At 35.7% G+C, this 20760-nt stretch overlaps 1 protein-coding gene across 1 annotated transcript in view; it reads right to left on the bottom strand.

Annotated features, from left to right (window-relative positions):
- Positions 1-20760, bottom strand: part of CNTNAP2 (contactin associated protein like 2) — a 1631342-nt gene that overhangs the window by 1465219 nt on the left and 145363 nt on the right. The gene's annotated exons all lie outside the window — the stretch shown is intronic.

Raw genomic sequence — 20760 nt, forward strand, 5'->3', positions numbered from 1 at the left:
AGGAAGGAAGGAAGGAAGGAAGGAAGGAAGGAAGGAAGGAAGGAAGGAAGGAAGGAAGGAAGGAAGGAAGGAAAAAGGAAGGGAGGAAGGGAGGGAGGGAAGGGGGCAGGAAGCATCCCAGTTTGAACGAGGCCCAGAGGGCACTGGATTCGGTGTCCCTCCTCTGATGCCCTCCTCTCGGTTGGGTGACTAGGGCACCAGGACAAGAACAGCAGTGCCATGTTGCTGAAACCGAATTCAAGTTCTTGGCGAGAGTAGGGAAGCTCAGGGGAGCCACACAGTGGTTGGAGCGAGAGGTTTTTCTGATGAACGTTTTCCTGAATCCATTTATAATTTCTGTGATGCAGGAAACGGTTTCAAATATACACAACCTGCTTACCCCTTAAGTCTACATAATTCACAGATTATTCAGTATATTCCACAGTGAGTCTAGCAACTTCTCATAGCCAAACACAGCTATGAAAACTGTTCTCTCTCATTGTAGATGGATTTAGAACAGGATTTTTTTTTATACTCAATTTTTCCTCTCTTTGGTGTTTCTAATTCCCAGCACTATATTCTGGTTTGAGTCTCTAAATAACCAATATCACTCTTGCCTCCTCTTTGCTTAGCTCATCAGGATCCCCAAGAATGAAATGTCAGTGGAAGGGTACAGGGCTCAGCCTCTGTATAAAAGGCTCTAACGAGATACATAATCTAACCTTGACTCAGCCATTCAGCCTTTCTTCTCTACTTTAGTTTCTATAACTGACAAGAAAGTGAAGCAGTGGACTTTATCTCTTTAACTTGAAGATTAAAAAAAAAAGTTAATAAAAATGTTCTGAAGTATCAAGGTATATTGAAAGAAGCTGCTTTAAAAATCACATCATTATCTACAACTACAGATTATATGATAAACACAAATTAATAAGGAAGGCAGATGGCCTCCTTAACTTAAAATGAACTACAAGATTAAAATGATTGCTGAAAATTAAATCACGAGACAAACGATCATATAACTTCTGACTATAGTTTGCTTGATTTATTTGAAAGAACTAAGAAAAATTAGCAGTTATGTCTTAATTTACAGGCTGTTTATTATTTCAAATGGGCAGCAATGTTTCAAGATATAAGCACTTTTTTTGTTTGATCTTTATAAAAAGAGAGAACAGACACATTTCTGTCTGGTCTGTTTCAATCTATTTCCTTTTGTTACTAGAATTATTGCATTCTACGACAGTTCTAAGTCACAAGAAGCTGTAGCTGTGCTAGGAAATTAAATATAGCAATTAACCTAAGGCTACTCATAATTGATAGCATAAAGTCGCATTCTTGTACTGTAGCATACTAATTAAAACACAAATGCATCAACAAAATGTAAATAAACACAAGTCGAAAATTCCCAACTCACTGGAATCTAATGGTAAAAGGATGCTATATTAACGCATGTTACTGGTTATTCCGAGATACTAAAAATCCAAGTCTACTCATCGACTAACCCTCACCCGTCAACACAAATTTCTAACGTTTAAAATGATCTTACCATATATTTCCTTTGCAGCAAATTAATGTCAGAAATTTCAGGAAGTTGCTCAAGGTCATGGAGGTTAAAAGGAAAAAGAATCCTATCACAGCTCCTTTTGATTTATCTCAAATTTTAAGATGGCAGTTAAGGTGGTTTTAAAGTGCCGGCAGTTTATGCGTCGCTTAGTCTCTTTCAGATAAACTCAGGATATGTTGAATGGTGGGGAAATGATCATCTCTCTTCTTGTTAAAAATCCTTACGGCTTAAAACAGAACATACCAACCAGCTTTAAATCAAATGACTAGAGTAGCTGTTTATATAATTTTTATTCTTTCCTCTTTTATCCGTAGTTGGCATATGCCATCTAGGGATACTAATGAATGGATACTTGATATTACTTGTATGTTCTACTTCTCTTCCTAAAAACTGTAGTATTTTTTAATAAATAATATTGATTTGTCATAAGAAGCCATCCTTGGAATCCATGATTTGGAACCAGTTGATTTCCTCTCCACTAAAAATTAAGTAAATAATATTTGCTTTGTTAGTTATTTGCTGTGTAGAAAGGAAGTGGTCACTTGTTTTTAAGTTAAACTAAACTGTACAAACCCAAACTTGAGTATGGATTTGAATCAGAGAAATCTGCTTTCCCTCCGTTAGTCCAATAAAAAAGACACGCATGATTCTTAAGGGGAAAAACAAGTCTCTTCTTAACATTCGTAATCATATTTAGTGGAGCTAAAACCTTATGCCATATTATTGCTTTGTTGTCTGTATAATACTATCTGTCCTAAAGTGGGGGGGAGGGGGCGTTGAAAAATCACAGTGAGTTGATTTGCTTAACTTAGAAAGTCTAGGATGGTGAAAACCACTGACATTTCTTCCTGTTTGACTGTACTGAGTGCTGTTTTCTTAGAACTAAAACTTAAATATTTCTACCAGAAAGATTTTACAGTTTTATGCTGTATTTGTAGACGCTAATGGAAACAAGTGTTAAAATACCAAGTATCTGGATGTTCTGAATTGCATATTAAGGGTTTTACACTGTCACTGGTTAAAAAAAAAAAAAAAGTCTTACAATACGGAACTCCAATTAGCTTCAGTATAAGTTACTGAATTGATAAGTTACTACGCTGCATAATTGATGGAGGAAAGAATGGATGGACAGACTGATGGACGGATGGACAGATGGACGGATGGATGGACGGATGGATAGATGGACGGACAGATGAATAAACCATGAATATCACTGTGATACTGACAAAGTGCTATCTTGATTGGAGTAAGTTAATCAAAACAGTAATAACAAAATGGGAGACGAGACAGCAGAAAATTCATTGTTAAAAAAAGCTATCTCAGTGTTAGCTCAGATATAAAAATGTAAATTGACACAGGACACATTAAAAGCACCAAAATATCTAATGCAGCCAAGAGAGACAAATCAGGAAAAAAAATATGCAATTAAAGTTACATAGAACTACTCAATTTCTACCTTTAATTCTTCAAAGAAGAAGAAAATATGCTATATCCATGTGCAATGCAGTATCTTTTACTCCTTGGCTTTTGAAAAAACAGAATCATCAGAAATAATTTAATTCATTAAAACCACTGATACAAATTCAATCTCGGCCTAATATGGTATTAGAATAATATCAACATAAATAATCGCTTCTACGTAGTGGGTAACAATGATAGGTAATTTCATTTTAATTAAATGTCAGTATGAAAATTCTATTCATATTTATCTTACTAACTATGCAGACCATGTACAAAAAGAATCCAAACAGCTGTTTGAATGTGGAATTTTCATTCAGAGGTATCGTACCTGCCGGCATTCTGATTAGTCTTTACTCATTTTAGCACTAAGGATAGCAAGTTTAATTTTCATGGTGTGTAATATTATCAAACATGATATAAGATAATCATACAGAAAACCACTTGGCACAGTCATTACCCAGTGACATGTCTGCACTAGTACTATGTCATAGTTACATGTCAAATAGCAGCCAAGATGCTTCTTTGAATTTCGTTCAGATTGTCCAATAATAGTTCCCCTTCACTACCAGAAGTCTGATTTAGAATCAGCGTGAAGATCAGAAGCCCCAGTTGCAGCAGTCAGGAGCACTGGCCTCTAAGATAACGTCACTGCGAATTAGAATGTAACCCCTGTGCTTCTGGGGAGCAAGCTTCTGCTCCCCAAACCCCCTGAGCCAGATCCCTTCTTCAGGGCACGATCTACACAAACATGCATGGCAGCCCTGAGAAGGCTATTAAAACAAATCACATATTCTGGAAACCCAGCAAAATTCTCCATGATGGCTGTTTCCAAAGATAACATAGGAAATGCTTCTAAGATTTCAATGATCAGTGGAGAGACACCTTAAATATATCTTAACCAAAACAACACCCCCAGCCATCTCCGGTGATGGCCAAGGTATTTCTTCTCACTATCTAGTTCTTTGACCTTAATACAAAATATATTCAGTATTTTGTATTAAGCTCAATATTAATATTGGGTGTGAAAGACAGTCAAATGTTTCATATTTACTTTAAATTTTTTAAAAATTCAGGGAGGGTATATGATTCGAGACTGGCAAACTGCTTATAATGGGTTTATTATTCTCTCAATTATTTTATGTTTGAAAATAGAGATTTAAAGATTATGACTAAGCTTTTCCTTTCTTTTCCTGACTCCACATCCCTCTAGTTTTTGTCAAACACTCTGTGTAACCCCAAGTATGGCTCTCATTACACACATGCATGCACGCACATACACATACGCACACGTGGACATAGTCGCTCCCATCTCGAATCCAAAATAACATTATTTTAATGCCTATTACTTTCAACTATAGTTGTACACTTCCCTATTCCTACCTTTAGAAGCGAAACTGTTGAGGGCAAGACCAGCCCACAATAACAGCAGTGTCTCCTATTCTACAGAAACCTGGTAACTCTTATTGAATCATAAATTTATGACAAAGGTCATATCTATATTGGGGAGGGGACACTTTTCAACCTGTTTGAATGTGAAGTGTGTCTGTAGTGACGAATTTCTAGTAACAGAAATAAAGTGCAAGCGTACAAAAGCTAAGTAATAATAACAGTAATAATAAATAATAATGAGAAGAAGAAGAAGAAGAAGAAGATGATGATGATGATGATGACGTTGATGATGATAAAGAGCTATATAACCACGTACAGGCTTCGGCTATGGGAACCGTATGGTTTGGCCCACATTTTATCCTTAACACACGACTCAGAACTCAAGAGGCAGGATGCCATATTTTTAAGATCCCTGACTCCAATGTCAAACTGCCTTTGCAGTCCTACCGCCAACGCTTCTTAGCTATGTAATATTGACCACGTTACTTACCTTCTTTGTTCCTCGCTTTCCCCTCCCCAAAATTTTGGAGAATAATCTACCTTAAAAGTTCCTCGTGAGGATGAACTGAGTTAATATATGTAAAGCATTCAACAGTATGTCTGGGATATAAAAGACAGCATATGCATTAGCTATTAATATTTCTGTCATAGAGTAGGCACGCGAGATTTTTGGAAGAAGTGGATAAGTGAATGAATGCACCCATATTTAATCCATTTTGACTAACTTAGTTGGAAAGTTATGTCATTAAGTATTGTCTTCCCAATCTGATGGGTACAGAGATCGACAATGTTCAAATGCTTCAATGTTATCTATCGATGACAACAAAATAAGCATCTGAAACTGAAAAGGGATTGGATTTTTTTTAATCCTATTATTTTTTCATGGAGCAAAACATTCTATATTGTGTCTCTAATTTTTTTTGCTTTGCAGAATACATTTTCCTGTCACTTCGTGACTAATTGTACCTTTTGCTGTACTCCAGAAATTATCCAATTACCACCATAACCACTTCGAAACTACACAGCACAATGTTCTTCTATCCTTGTGTAAAATGGGCTTTCGTTAGCTTCTCAGAAAGAGTGAAGGAAGAGCTGTCCGTCTGCCCAGAAAGGGAGGTGTGGGGAGGCAGACCTCACGACCCCACCATAACCATCCGTTTTCTCCAGCTGAGAGGAGGCTTATGATCAGCCTCCATTGCAACCCAAGACCAGCTTTCTGGGCAACATCCACACCCAGCAGCACGCAGGATGTCCCCCTTCTGTGTTCACGTATGCTCCTTCCAGAAAGTTCTTGGCACTTTTATGAATATACGTGTGTATTTATCTTGAGACCACCCACAGAACTTGGGACGTTTGTAGGCATTCGGTCAGTGTTAAAAGGACACCGGGCAGATCTACTAAATGAAAAAGGAGGTAAATAATATTCTACAAAAAGGGAATATGGGAAAAATCATTTTTTTCTCCTATTCCCAAATTAATCCTGAGTCAATTTCACTGTCTTTCAAATTAAGCTGCACAGAGTCCGAAAGATTTCAGAAATTAAAATTTACTATCTCCACCGTGAAGCTGCATTCATTATATATAATATTAACTTTGATTTTGTTGACTTGGACTGTTGGGATCTTCTATTCCCATTAGGAAATTTTACCACTTAAGTGTAGTCTCTTACCTTTTTTACCGAATTAACATAATTGTTGTCTTAAATAGCCCATTTGTAAAATTCCAATTAAAGATAAGCATCTATATGGTGAACAATATGGATCTGGGTACAAACACAAAAGCCTCTGTACATCAAGCTTAAACTATTTTAATCAACATTATAAAATCCATAATACAATGTATTTCCCTTTTTGTCTTAGCTGTCAGGAAACTCAGAACTAACATCAGTGTGTAATGATAAAAAAAATTCCTTGTAGAGTACCAATGACATATTTCTTCTGCTGCCTTTCAATAGTTTCTATTTTGATTCATTTATTAATATCTTATGATCCTCTATATGCAACTTGTAACTTTCTAAACTCTGTCTTAAATCAAGTGAGTGTAATTTTTAAATAAGTAAATTCATTGTGTTTTTCTGATAACTTGATAACTTGAAACTATATGACCAGCCTTAAGAACTCTGATTATTTTTCTCCACAAAAATCAACCAGCCATACCATTTCTAATATTAAAAAAGATAACATTTCTGCACAATATGGAACTCTCATGCTGATCTGTTTTTAGTAAGATGTTCTTAAATTTTAATGTGGCAGAACTCTCTAAGTTCTATCTCTTTAGTTTAATGTTCTCTCTCTTAATCCTTCAAACACAAGTTGTCTTATTTATCCAGTGGTTAAATTCCAATTGGTTAAACTCACAAAGATCGCTTTCATTTCACAATGTACGATGTACCCAGTATGTATCCATTAATCCTTAATCCTTTGATAATACATTAAGGACACTAGATTTAAGTTTATGGCTGAACCATAATGTTTTTCTTTCACTACTGTTTTACTCACAGTATTTCTATTTTTCTTTTATTCTGCACATATGGATTTCGACAGATGCTTTTTCCTTTGCATGTAGACTGATAGCTTTATATAAAAACTTATTTTATTTTCGGCCAAAATCATTTCAAGTTCTCCTCATCTCATTCGTTGGTAACTGCAGAGCCTTCCTGTCCTTTTCTCGAAAAGTCTCTGAACTTCAGTTCCTCTTGCATAAAACAACTGATCAACTTCCTAAAACCAGTCTATATTACTTCCATGCTCCAAAATATATAACGGCTCCTTCTGACCTCTCATATTGGGCTAAAATTCTTTCGACATTCAAGGTCTGCCATATCACAGACCCATTCTTCACATCTGACCTGAGAGCTTGCCACCAAACTTCTATCGACCTTGAATTCTCATTGGGTAGCAGCACTCTCCCCCCGACCCAAAAAATATGCCATATTAATTCTTACATTTGTACACATTTCCTCATATCTGAAGCAAAATTCTAATTTCCCTCTCCCTCTGTAAAACCTTCACTTCTTTAAAAGTCTCAATTTAAACTTCATTTTCTCCATATTTGGGGAATATATTGGATTCTAAATTCCCACTTGTTTTGAGACTTCATTTTATTATTTAACAAAAACACTGAAAAAACAGCTACCGCATACTTATGCAGCACAGACTGTACTAAGCATATCATGCACACTATTTCTTTTAATACTCACACTAAAATGCCGAAGTAGAAAATATTATCCATATCCTACAGCAACAACAAGTGAAAGAAATATGCCTGAGCTCAAATGAAGAGCTGAGATGCAGACTCATGCCAGGCTGACACTCAGGGCCATGCTGTTACCTGCCTGCAAAGTAACCAACACGCCACTTCCTCGAGAGGTCTCATCTCCTCCACCTGTACTGCTTGAACATAACTGTCCAAGAGCAGAAATGTCCAACCTACTGCCTTTGATGTTGAATATGCATTTAAAAATGCAGTTTTGACATGTCCACTGTGGATCAAACATTCAGGCAGATTTTGTGAGAAATAATTGGATGAGATAGGAAAAAAAAAAAAAGGCAAAACTAAACTTCTAATAACTGTGTGATTTCTGTTCTGGACAGAAATCTGTGTAATACGGTAGTATCAAATCCTTCTGAAATGTAGGTTAAAGTGACATGAGAACTCGCAACCACCCCCAATTCTGTGGGTCATGGATGTCAAGTCCTCGCTGAACCTTTCCTAAATTTTTGGAGCAGGTGGGCGGTGGAGTGATTTGTAATGATGTTTTCTGTCTCTTCAGCTAAGGTGTTACGTATGGTTCCTTTTATGCTTGAGTGTCTCACCTTCTGGAAGGAAAAAAAAACAACAAAAAACCCTACTGCAAGCATTTGTGACAGCACAGATCTTTTGAAGATTTGTAAAGAACAATAACAGCAACCCAACATATTCACCTGGCAAGTGGAGACTTTCACTAAGTCCCAGACTCTCTCTCTCCCTCCCCCGCCCCATCTCCCGCATCTCCTCCCATGCTGCATGGAGGAGCATCCATGCCTCTGGGATGCTGATGGCCACTGTCATCCATGTCACCGCATCTCATCCATTATATCAAGTGGCAGAGGCTGATCGTGGTGCTTCCCCAAACAAAACACATTTCTTCTTACTACCAGTTGATATAATAAATTTCTCATCATTTATTTGTGCATGTGTTTGCGTGCATGTGTTCATATACGTTAGTATTTTCAGGGAATGTGTCTGTAGCGTTCAGCCTGGAAAACCAAATACCAGAGACAGCTTTCAAAGGCCTGTGACACAGGAAATGTGTTTATTCTAGTTATGCGTATGAGTGTAGAACTATAAATAATTTAAACATTAGAAGAGCCTAAAAGCTATCAATACTGTGTAGTAAACATTTCAAGAGAAGAGCATAAAAGTCATAACTCTCTGATTGCTATTACCTAAATGAAATGTAATATCCACTGCACCTTTTACAGTTTTTTCCTATATAATTTTTATGTCCGGGGTCTCTATGATTTTATCTATTTTGGTTACCTATCTATCTTTCTCTCTTTTCTTTTCCTGTTTCTAGTCTCCCAAATGGCTATAAAATAGAATTAAAATATATACCTAACATTGGAGGTGATGAGTTCAATAAAATTTTATGTCCTTGACATTAACGTTTTTAAATTAGAAAACATACTTCTCTTTATAAAGAGATATAAAATCTGAATACTGACATATTAAGAGATGACACTGAGAGACCAATGAGCTTCGATTTAAAATGGTTTTCTTTGTATCTATTACAATGACTGCTAAATATTTTGTTTACATCACATAAAACATAAAAGATAAGAGAGAAGAAATATTATTCCTATTGTTTCGATTAATATTAGGGTAACACTCTAGGAATATGTAGAAAAAATAAGTAATATCCACCCTTACTCTATATTTAAAGTAATTCAATACTTTGCTGATCTATTTTCTATAAATACTTAGAATTTTTACGTTTTGAAAAATTGAATTTTAACCTTTCATATATATAATTTTTGCAACTTCAACTCTGCACTTCTTGATCTGACCCGGATCTTGAAACTTTAGATTTAGGTGACAGGATGACAATAAACAGGCCACTGTTGGCAGCTTTATTATCTACACTAAAATGTGTGGCCAAATTAGTCTGTGCTGTCTGTGCTGTTCGTGCATACTGGCTGAATTACCAGGGCAAAGCAGTGACATGTGGACTAATGGGTGTGGGACAGCCATGCCCATTCATCAGGCAGGTGTCCCCTCAACACTGTTACAGAGGATTAGGACTGCCACCCCCCGAAGTCTGATTCTTGGGCTCAGGACAGCCCCAGTGTCCTGTACGAACTCAAGAGAAAAAAAAAGAAATTGCTTTGCTCTGTTAAACATCCTGCAGCAAACACAAGTTAAATAAGGCAAAATGCGATAGTTCACATAAGATGATGTTGCACGTTTTCATGAAAAGTTTCCATTTTCAGGATGGTCATTCTAAGCTTTTTGGAATGAGAACTATTATGTTAGGACTACAAGACTCATCTGACATATCTAAAAAAGAGAAAAATGTATTGTCTTTATTCTTGAGGGGTGGGGAAACTTATAGAAAATATTTTTTCTTGGATTTGCAGAAAAAATATTTTAAAGAGTGAAGGGGCATAAATCTGAAATTTTTTTTTTTACATTATTACATCTCTAAAAATTGAGTACTCTGTAAGAACAATTCTCAACCTGAGTTTGAGACACAGTGGTTATTTACAAAAACGTGTTTATGAACATTGTTACAAAGATTAATCAGCCTAGAAAACTAGAAGGCTCAAATTTTACCTCACATGCGTTTGCAGGGGGGAAAAAAGTTTGTTTTTTTGCAATCTCTAATCCACAAATTCATTTTTCCTTACCTCTCCCTGAGGCTAGCAATACAAATAATAATACTGGGTCTTATATTATTTTCTGAAATGTGTCTTGATATCTTCAATACAGTCACTGTATTGAAGTACATACTCCAAAAATATCTGTTGGCTAAAATACTGTTTAGTTGTAAAAACTTATGACATTCTGTCTGTTCCTTAAATTTGGAATTATTTTAAAATGTAATTAAACCAATTACTTTCATCTTGATAATTTAGTATTTGTGGGTGAAAAATAAAAGAAGAAATCATAAATTATAATCTTATAATTTGATTGGTTAAAACCTAAAGATAGCAAATAATCCTTCAATAAAAGTTTCTTTCAGTTAGGAAAACTTTCCTTTTGGCAGACAAAAATTAAGCTACTGTTTTAAGAGTCCCAAAATTCTATCTAAAAACAAAATTAATGTATCACATCTCAATACAATTGATAACATTCTGGAAATTCAAAACATGGAGAAGTATGTAAATTATTACAGGATGAATACTTCAACCTTATGTGAGTTTATTTCTCTAAGGTTTAAGCTTTGTCCCTGGATGCTACAGATAAGTGTCAAATGATAAAAGCAAAGAAACTTTCATTAATCATGACTGAACCTAAGACATGAGAGTAAAAATAATCATCTCCATTGTATAAGGGATGCACTGTGAGGAGACTGTTTACAGGACACAGACAAGTATATCAGACAAACATCTTTGCAGAAGTTTATGTATCACAGGGTTTCCACAAGCAAGCCGCAGTTTGGAGATGAGCCAACTGGCACTGCCCTATTATGTGATCCACCCGTCTGAAGGGGCAGTTAGTCTGTTAGAGACCTCTTCTCGGCCACGCCACATTTTCCAGAGAGCAGAGTGTGAATATCCACTCCACTCATGCATCCTTAGCACCTTCCCACCCAAACAGGCTCTCAGGAAAAGTTATTTGAATTCCCTTGTTCTGGGTATACCGTGAAGCTTTGAATTGTTAAGGATGCTTAAGATGAATGACGAAATGTTTAATTTAATTTTGCTTAAGGCGTTAGATTTACAAAGCCATTAACCCATATTTAAAAAGAGCTTCTCCACTTAGTGATTTTGTTGAATTGTCAGTCAGCCCTAATCACTAGCCAGAAGGGAAGCCCTGTTCAGAAAGAATGGCAGTGGAGGTGAATTCATTATGGGGTTGATTTCTCTGAGCTGGCGTGAGCTCTCTCCCCCTCTCCTTCTTCCTCTCATCAAATGGGTTGTGAAAATCTTTCTAGCAACTGCACCGGTGATCCTTCACTGCCCTTCTTAGTTGCTAGCTGCAGAAATTCTGAAAGACCATTATTCTTATTTTTAATGAGAGAGGAAAGGCTCTTTTAAAAGAGGAAACAAAACAACGTTTACATTTGAAAGCTTACCATATTGCTGCTTTTTTTTTTTTTGGCCCTTTTAATCTTTTTGAAATTATGGGGGGTTTTTTCCTTTAGTATCTGAGAGTATATTAGCAGTGATCTTTCTTCAAATTAGAGAATTCAGAGGAATAAAAAAAAAGAAGCAAAACAGCAAACGCCAAGGCAAACCAAACGGAAAAAGAACAATACAAAGAACAAAATGACAGCATCAGAATCTACATATCCATATTTGACGAAATTCTAGAGGAGATGAATAGAACAGATTCAAAGTTACTTTCTCCAGAGGGAAAATTCTTGGCCTGAGGTAAAATGTTCTAGTGTACTTAGTTACTAAGTTGATAGATAATTATAATACATTATTTTTCCAGAAGCAGACATCCATTATGAAAAAATGTGCCATTAGATATTTTGTATTACAGGTATTTTCCCAGTATTAGCCAGCTTTAGACTTGAACTATCATAAATGCCTAAGTCGAATTATCAATTATACAGAATGATTTTCCTTTCCATTTTCATTAAGAGGGATAAAAGATAAGAAAACACAGTTAAATCTAAAACCGAACAATTTCTCCTGACATCCCCCACTAAAAAAAAAAAAAGAAAAGAGGAAATTGACCATTTTCACTGAGTATAATTTCATAAACCTAAAATTTACTCTTGTGAATTCCTTTGTTCATGGTATTATAAATTTTAAAGTGCAGTAATTGTCCTGGTCATTTATATATTAACTATTTTCACTGGTTTAACTGAATGCAATTTTATTGACTTTTTAAAAATTATAGACATTTGTTCCTTTTTATAATGAGAAAATAACCTCAATGTTTTTATACGTATTCTGCCTTTACATATTATGTGCAGACCTACATGCCAAATACTTAGCCAGGCGCTGAGGCTTGATACTGTCTTTGTCTTCGACTTTTTATTGGCGGGGGTCAGCTAACTTTCTCTATAAAGGTCCAAGCAGTAAATATTTTAGGCTTTGCTGGCCACATGTCATCTCTATGGCAGCCACTCAACTTCCTAAAAGCAGCCATAGAAAATATATAAACAAATGGGAGTGGCTACATTCCAATAAAACTTTATAGACGTTAAGACATAACTTTTATATGGTGTCCATGTGGCATAAAATACGTCCTTTGGTTTTTTAAAAAAATACTTTAAAAAATGCTTTTACTTAAGGGCTACACAAAAACAGCACCTAGTTGAATTCAGCCTTTAGGTAGTAGCTTGCCAATGCTTGGTTCAGAGCATTAAGAAAGGGAAGTTTACTTATACCATTTACATTTTTACATAATATTCCCCTACGTTCTTAAGTCTCATAGACCTTTCTCTTCAAAAAATTTTAAGGATTTATAGGCAAGTTTTTATTTCACAGAAAGATATTTATCATTGGCTATCTTAGTATACTTGGCTCCAAATTGACAACTGATTCCAGGAAATATAAAAAACAAAAAAGAATAAAATGGAACATTTTATAGTTGGCAGGGGAGCTCTACTATAATTTCTGCTGCCTCCATTTGAAAAAGAAGTATGACAATACAGGAAAAAGTCTTCAAAGCTAAGGCAACGGATAAGAATCAATAAAAGAAACCCCAGCTAATTTGAACAATGCTTTGCTACACATGACAACATTCTTGGCGTTGATTCTACAATTAAGTTACTTAGGTATACTGCAGGATACATAGGGACACTATGTTTTAATTTAAATGAGTCATTAAACTCAGATAGGTAGTCTAAACTTCTTGTATAATACATGAAGAAAACCGGAGGCTGAGTATTTAAGTAACCTACCCAAGAGCACTGGGTGGTCTCAAACCCAGTTTGCTTGTTTGTTTGTTTTCTGATTCCAAAATAAATGCTCTTTCTCCTATCAACTGACTCTAAGGATAGAGGTACATTTATATTTTCTCAGAAGGAAGTAGGAAACTAAACATCTTAGCCTCTAGTTCACAAGTAATTAGTGACAATTTAATTGGAATTGAAAGTGTTTTCACCGCATTGATAAATAATTAACACCAATACAGAAACAACTTTGCTCTGCTTGAGATAAGCTTTCCACAGAACCAGTTTAACAAGTGCAAGTGACCTGCATAAGTATTTCTTAGTTCTATGAGCATGGAAGTATTTAGATTTATATGCTGTCTTGTGCTGAAAGTTAGGGAAGAATTTGCTCTACTTGGGTTTAAAATGGTATTCAGCTGTTCAAGTTGGAGAACTTAACTAAATGATATCTAAAGGTCATTGTAATAATACTGCTTCATAAATGGCCATAAAGTCACCCCCACCACACACACACACATACTTTCTTTCATCTCCTTAAAGATTTCAATTAAGTTATTACATATATAATGGCTAGTTATTAGAGCTTAAATATGTTAAGCTTTTCATTCATAAAAAGATAGAAGTCTTAGTCTGCCAGTAATCTCCTGAGTTTATAATATTTGACCCACAAAAAAATATTTTGTACTAAGAATGTACCACACCTTCATATGTTTCTGCTCTGGCAAACAAAATGAGATGATTTCCTATAATAAAATGTACTTTTTAATAAACAGATTGTGGGTGTGAAATTTGCAATTTTTTCTGCTAAAAGAGTAAATAAAAAATAAAGACAAGTTTAAAACAAGACAGAATATAAATGTTCTAACAACCCCAGGGCCCTGGACCTGGACCTTCCGTGGCCTGTTAAGAACCAGGCCGCACAGCAGGGAGTGAGTGGCTGGCCAGCAAAGCTTCCTCTGTATTTACAGCTGCCCCCAGCACTAGCATCACCGCCTCAGCTCCACCTCAGATCATCAGGCATTAGATTTTCACTGGAGCATCGGTCCCTGGTGCCACAAAGGTTGGGACTGCTGATCTAAAGGCCCAAATCTTTCTTACATAACATTGAATACCTATGCAGGCAGCAGGACTTAATTTGATTTGTACTTGCCGATTTTACACTACTCTTGTGAATCATGAAAATTAATAAGGACAGAGTTATTTATACCTTTTATAAATTTCACTCGAGGTTTTCAAAGAAAATAATGAATCGAGGCAGAAAAATGTATTAAGGATGAGGGAAAATGAAACACGGTCAGTATTTCCATTGTCCATTTAACTCCCACGGATGCCTCAAACAAGCCACATGTCTGCATGCAACTCTGCATCCCCCTCCCCACGCATCTCCACGTTTCTGATTAGATTAATATTCTGTACCGTTAGATTAATATTCTGTACCGTTAATCAACTGCTAAGTGCTCTATACACATAAAAATGTGCCTGTCTTACTTTGTTTCTTAAGTTTGTTCCTTCCATAAGAAGGAAAAGCTGTCCCAGGATGAACTGAAATGGGCAGCCTCGGTTTCCATCTGAGTGAGTGGTAAGGTCTATAACACAAAATACACTCTACTGTTTGCCTTTAGACAGGAGGCAGGCTGGAAGACTGATTAAATTAATCACAGTTCTACTGAGTTCAGTAAGTGGCACTTACCATTTCTTGACTTTATAATCATACAGTATTTTAAGCTTCTCTATTAAGCTTCCTTTATTCAGTCAGCCGACGAATACGAATACCCATAGATAGATTCATCTAATTTTTCATATTCTTTCATATACTTTACTGATATATTCTAAAGTCAGTAAAGTATAAGTCGCTTTCCTATATCTTCCAACCTTATATGTACCCTAGCATTTGAACCAAGAAAATATGAATCCTTTGTCACATAATTAAATACATTGGAGTAGGTTTTCCAAAGTAATATGGCAGTGGGATTTATATAAATTGAAATAGTTGGACACGACTATTTTTACTTCTCCTTAAGCAGATATAACTTTAAAAAAAATTATAGGTATATTTTTCTAGATAAAATAACTTTTGACACATATTTGCAATTTTAAGATTCAAATCTGAAACTTTTTTCATCCTTCTGACATGAACAAAACCTTTTATCCAAGAAGCAAAATTCTGGTAAACTTGCAAACAGCTCAGTTTGAGATTCTTGTCATCTCACCTCTCTATGATCAAATAAATGTATATAAAATCTCCCCCACTAAGGTAGTATCTGTATAAGCATATTTGTCTACTTAGAATCACGTGATCAGAAGTCATAAACCTTAAGAAAAGATTAGCCTCTGGCTAAAAAAAGGCATCCTCCCACCTCCCCGAGGTCAATGCAAAGGTAAGAGCAAGTTGGAAAATAAGCTCATATCTTTGCAAACGAGAAAAAGATAATAAAACGGCTTTGGCACACTGGAGAGAAGGTGCCAGACAAGCAACCTGTTAAGTTCAGCGGGCTTATCTGCCTCTGGGCACCTGCGAAATCAGCCTTCCTGTTAGCCAAGCAAGCCTTCTCATGCTAATATGATGTCTCAGTGGGGAAACCTGCTTTGAAGAAATATTTTCCAATGAAAATGACTGAATTGGTCTTATGGGCCACACACTGATCTCACGTGACTTTCAGCAGTACGAGTCAGCCCCCCACCCCCATGCCAGGGTGAGAAAATTTTATTTTATTTTTTAAAGCCGAAAGAATAATTTGAAAACGGCTCAGTCTTTAGGAAAAGGTGGCCACAATTAAAGTGCTCCCTTCGGCCTCACATGTGTGTTCCTTAAATGCGCATTCATGTTGCATTTGCCTTTATGTGACGCTTAGCGATACTTATTGTTCCTACTGAGACTTTTCTGTTGGCTTCAGGTGGACGTTCTCATCCTCTGTGTGTTTTTAATGGTGCCATCTGTCCTATCACCTGATGTTCTGATGATTACATATAGGCTGAGGGATACTCACAGAGGGAAAACTGAAAGACAGTCACTGAATACAGGGGGGAGGTGGACAGTCGCCCATGCGCGAATCACTGCTCTGTTCTGCAAAGGTGGGCAGGTCAGACTACCCAGGCTTTTGAAGTTACATAAGGCTTTGGACTCTTACCCCAGAAACAAGAGGGAGCCATTCAAGGGACGTTAGCGGGGAGTGACACAATCACATATTTATTTGAAAAGATCATTCTGGCTGAGTATAAAGAATGACTGAGTTTTGAGAAAAGCAGCGTTCTTCATGATTCGGAAATTGCCTGCAGGGACAGCAAAAAAGAAAAAAAAAAGAAAAAAGAAAAAAAGGTAGGCTTGTCTATCCCTGTAGGTTTCCATGGAAAAAGTTTTAATGGCTAAGTGGCATTTTACCTTGGTGAATTGATCACTGTGCAGCTTTTCAGAGTCACAAACAAGTTGACTGAACTCAGTTCTTAAGGTGAAGGTTTTATTCAAAATCCATGAAATGTCGAAACTGAAAATAGCAGGGAAGCGGTCATCATTCCTATTTCACAGATGAAGAAACTAAGGCTCCAATGAAGCTGGTAGTTTCCTCAAGGGACAAAGTTAATTCCAGCTCCTTAAAAAAAAAAAAAAAAACCTCGGAGTATTTGGGAGATTAATTAATTATTCACGGGTTCTTTTCAGAGTTTCTGGGAGAGCCAGGAGGTAAACTCCATAAGGTAAACCCCAGTCTATCACAGACACTAACCCGTCTCTTTAACACATTCCCCAAAGCGAAAGGAAACATTTTCTACTCAAGGAATTACATTCTGCTCAGAAGACAAGGAATGTTATCAGTCAGCCTACTTGACCCCTTTTCAATGATAAACCGAGTAGTCAAACCCCACAGGCTACCTCTATCCGATGCCATAATCATCCTGTAGGGAGGTCGACCTCATGAACGACTGGTGAGTTCACTATCAATACAATATTGACGTTTCGGTTTCTTTTAAAAAGTAAAAATGGAGAACGTCAAGATAATATAAGGACATCGTTTCGGCATCTAGTTGCCAGCAACTAAATTCAGTTTTGTCTAAGTGGACTGTCTGCAACTAAAGACTGAAACGAGAAGAATACAGAATTTGAAATGAGAAGGTCAGGGATCAGGTTCCGGCTGTACCATTTGTTAATTATTTCCTTGGACGAGTTGTATTCTTTCAAAATCTTGATTTCATAAGATGAAGAAAATAGCATTAACCTCCTAAGGCCTTTATGTAAGTGAATCTATGAGATATTGGAAGAGAGGTTGATATAGTATAAAAAGCACATAAATGCTTTTGGTTTTATTATAGCAACCAGGTGAAATTATTGCAGTATACTTTTCTCCTACATCAGTCATCTCTAAATATTTTAGACTGTGTAATCCCAGCAATAAAGTCATTTTGAGTTTGCATTCCCCCAAAATATGCATTTTTAAAAATAAAGTCTATATGAACAGCTGTCACTAGTTTATCATCAACATATACTAAGTCAGGCTTGTTATTAATAATAGCAGATTTATTAATAATAGCAGATCTACATTTCAGGTTAGTTCCTAGATAATTTTTTGCCTCTTTGGCCATTTTTAAAAATTATATCTGATTCTATCGTAATTGATTTTTACCTCATAATGTGGCCAAGGGCTTGCATTGGGAGTACATCAACTTTGCCATTTTCTTGCTGCTTGTATTTTTAGTGTGACATTCATTATGAGATTTCTTTGTAAGACTCTTCTTTAGTCATTTTTCATTTTAGGAGAGTTAACAAATAAAATGTCTGTTGTCAATCCATCTTCTCTTAAGGAAATATTTGCCAAAGAGAATATGTAAAATCTAACAACATGACATATGGGAAAAGTGCAGACACCAATGCCTACCCATATATGAGGAATGAGTAAAGCTTAATTTACATAATTTTTCTAAATTTTTCTTCCCATGTTTTTATATTTCATACTCATGCACTGCTAACGCATTTGCTGTTGGGATCACTCGCCTGGTCAATTCTAAGGATTCATAATAAAACAAAGCAATACATCTTAACTTCTTTAAAAGAAATATCTGGGGCCCCTTATTTTTCTCCACATGATTATTTTTCCTTCTTTCGTAAAATTTTAGTATTATAAAAAGATAAATGTAAAAGCCATAAAATTTCCTGATACACTGCATACCTCTATATGAGATCATTATCACTAAAAATTTTCAAAAGTATGTTTGATGTTTCTAATTTTCACAATATTATCTAATTATAAAATATGGCTGAATTTTGGAAGTGTTCACTTAGGAGATTTACTTTAAAGAGCAACACAGGTGGAAATTTGTGTTAGCTTATGCTAAAGAGAACACAAAAATCAAATTTCCTGTAATATGTGATAAGCGACACATAAAGGTTTATCTTGTTCATCTATAAAATTATAGGCAGGGTTACCTATTTCATAATAGTCGATAGCACATAAGCGTTTTATAACTTTTTTTGAGGATTTGAGAATTTGATATTCTAATTTCACAATCTTATGAGTATTGTTTTAAGAAATAAAACTTTAATGTTAAAACTGATCATTGAAATCATGCACCAAATTTGGCTATGCCACATGGCCATGAGAAGTCTCAACTTCAGCGATGTATGCTTTAAACTTCTCTGGGACATTTCAAAACATCAAATGTTCTGATCTATTATCAGCCCATATTTGTTTTGAGAATATGGCCACAGTATCTATTACACATAAATCTCAAATGTAGTTCATTTTAAAAGTGTAGCCTACCTTTATTGGACAGTGAAAGGTTTCTGATTAAAAATATCTGGTGTCTCAAAATTTATCACTAAATAGCCCTTTATCAAATGGTTGTTTTTTTCCTGAAAACAAATCTATAGTAATTTGTCAAAATCTCATTTTTTAAAGATGCCATCAATATCAAGTGTAATAGCATAAATGTACCTTCTTGATTCATTTTTGTATACCCTGAATTCTGGTTTGGATTTTACTCATACAATAAATCTGTTTTGACAGGCATCAGGTAGACTACTAAAGTGAGGTAGGGTTCCAAAGTGATGTCAAGTAAAGTGGGCTCAGCCTCCTCTAATCGTGTCACAATGAAAGGGGACACACACAAGGTGACAGATACAGTAAAAGGAACAACGTCTGCAGACAGTATCTTTAAGCATCAGAAGACCTAACTTTGCTTTGTAACTATAAGACATTTCTTTCATCAGCTGCCACTTTGGGCGTAAGAGGTATAAAGTACAGGTATAAGATCGAGGATGGGACAGGAACATTCAGATATAGAATCACTTTCATGAGTCTCTACATAACTTGGTTTCCTCCAAGATATGTAAACAACCTACATGTCCTGCAATGCATGACTGGATAAAGAAGATGTGGTACATTTATCATGTATACAATGGAATATTACTCAGCCATAAAAAATGATGAAATATTGACACATGCAACAAGCTGCATGGATCTTGAGAGTATCGTGCTAAGTGAAATAAATCGGATAGAAAAGGACAAGAACCATATGACTTCACTTGTAAATAGGACATAAAATAGAAAGCAAGAAATGAACAAACTCATAGACACAGACAACAGTATTGGTGGTTACCAGAGGGGAAAGGCGGGGTAGGATGAAGAGGGTAACGGGGTCAAACACATGGTGACAAATGGAGACTAGACTTTGGGTGGTGAGCACAAAATATAACATACAGATGATGGTACGGCTGAAACTGCTACAATGTTATTAGCCAACGTTATCCCAAGGCATTTAATTCTTAAAAAAGAATTGGCTTTTATTCATAGATCTACAGATTATCAAGTCAAAAAAATTGGTCGATAAAGTAAGTACGGGTGCTTTTACCCACATTTTGTGAGACTCAAAACAGCAGGGCTAATGTAAACTTCTCTCTCTCTCTCTTTTATGGTGACATTGGTTAATGAAATCTAATAATAAAGTTTTCTTTCTCTAGTTCTTTATGTTTAGGTTTTAGGACTTTAAGATCTCTGTAACTAAGAGAAACAAAGCACAGAGGCATATTGTGAAAGATTTACTCTATAATATTATAGAGTGATAGAGAGTAATATTATATTACTCTACAATAATGTAGAATGGCCTCTCTTTATTAATGTGCCAGCCACTGTGCCAGGAAATTTTAAATATAATATTTCATTTTATCCTCGCTATAATCCAACAGGTGCCTTTTTTACAGGTAAGGAAATCTAAAGAAATCAGGTAATTTAAATGAAATCATATAGGTAGTAAGTGAAAAGCTGTACCTGGTGTGAATTTGAATCTTATTTCAATAATTTTTTTAAAAATTTCAATTAGATAATATTCA

The sequence above is a fragment of the Pteropus alecto genome, unplaced genomic scaffold (assembly GCF_000325575.1).
Source record: "Pteropus alecto unplaced genomic scaffold, ASM32557v1 scaffold48, whole genome shotgun sequence".
NCBI lineage: Eukaryota > Metazoa > Chordata > Mammalia > Chiroptera > Pteropodidae > Pteropus > Pteropus alecto.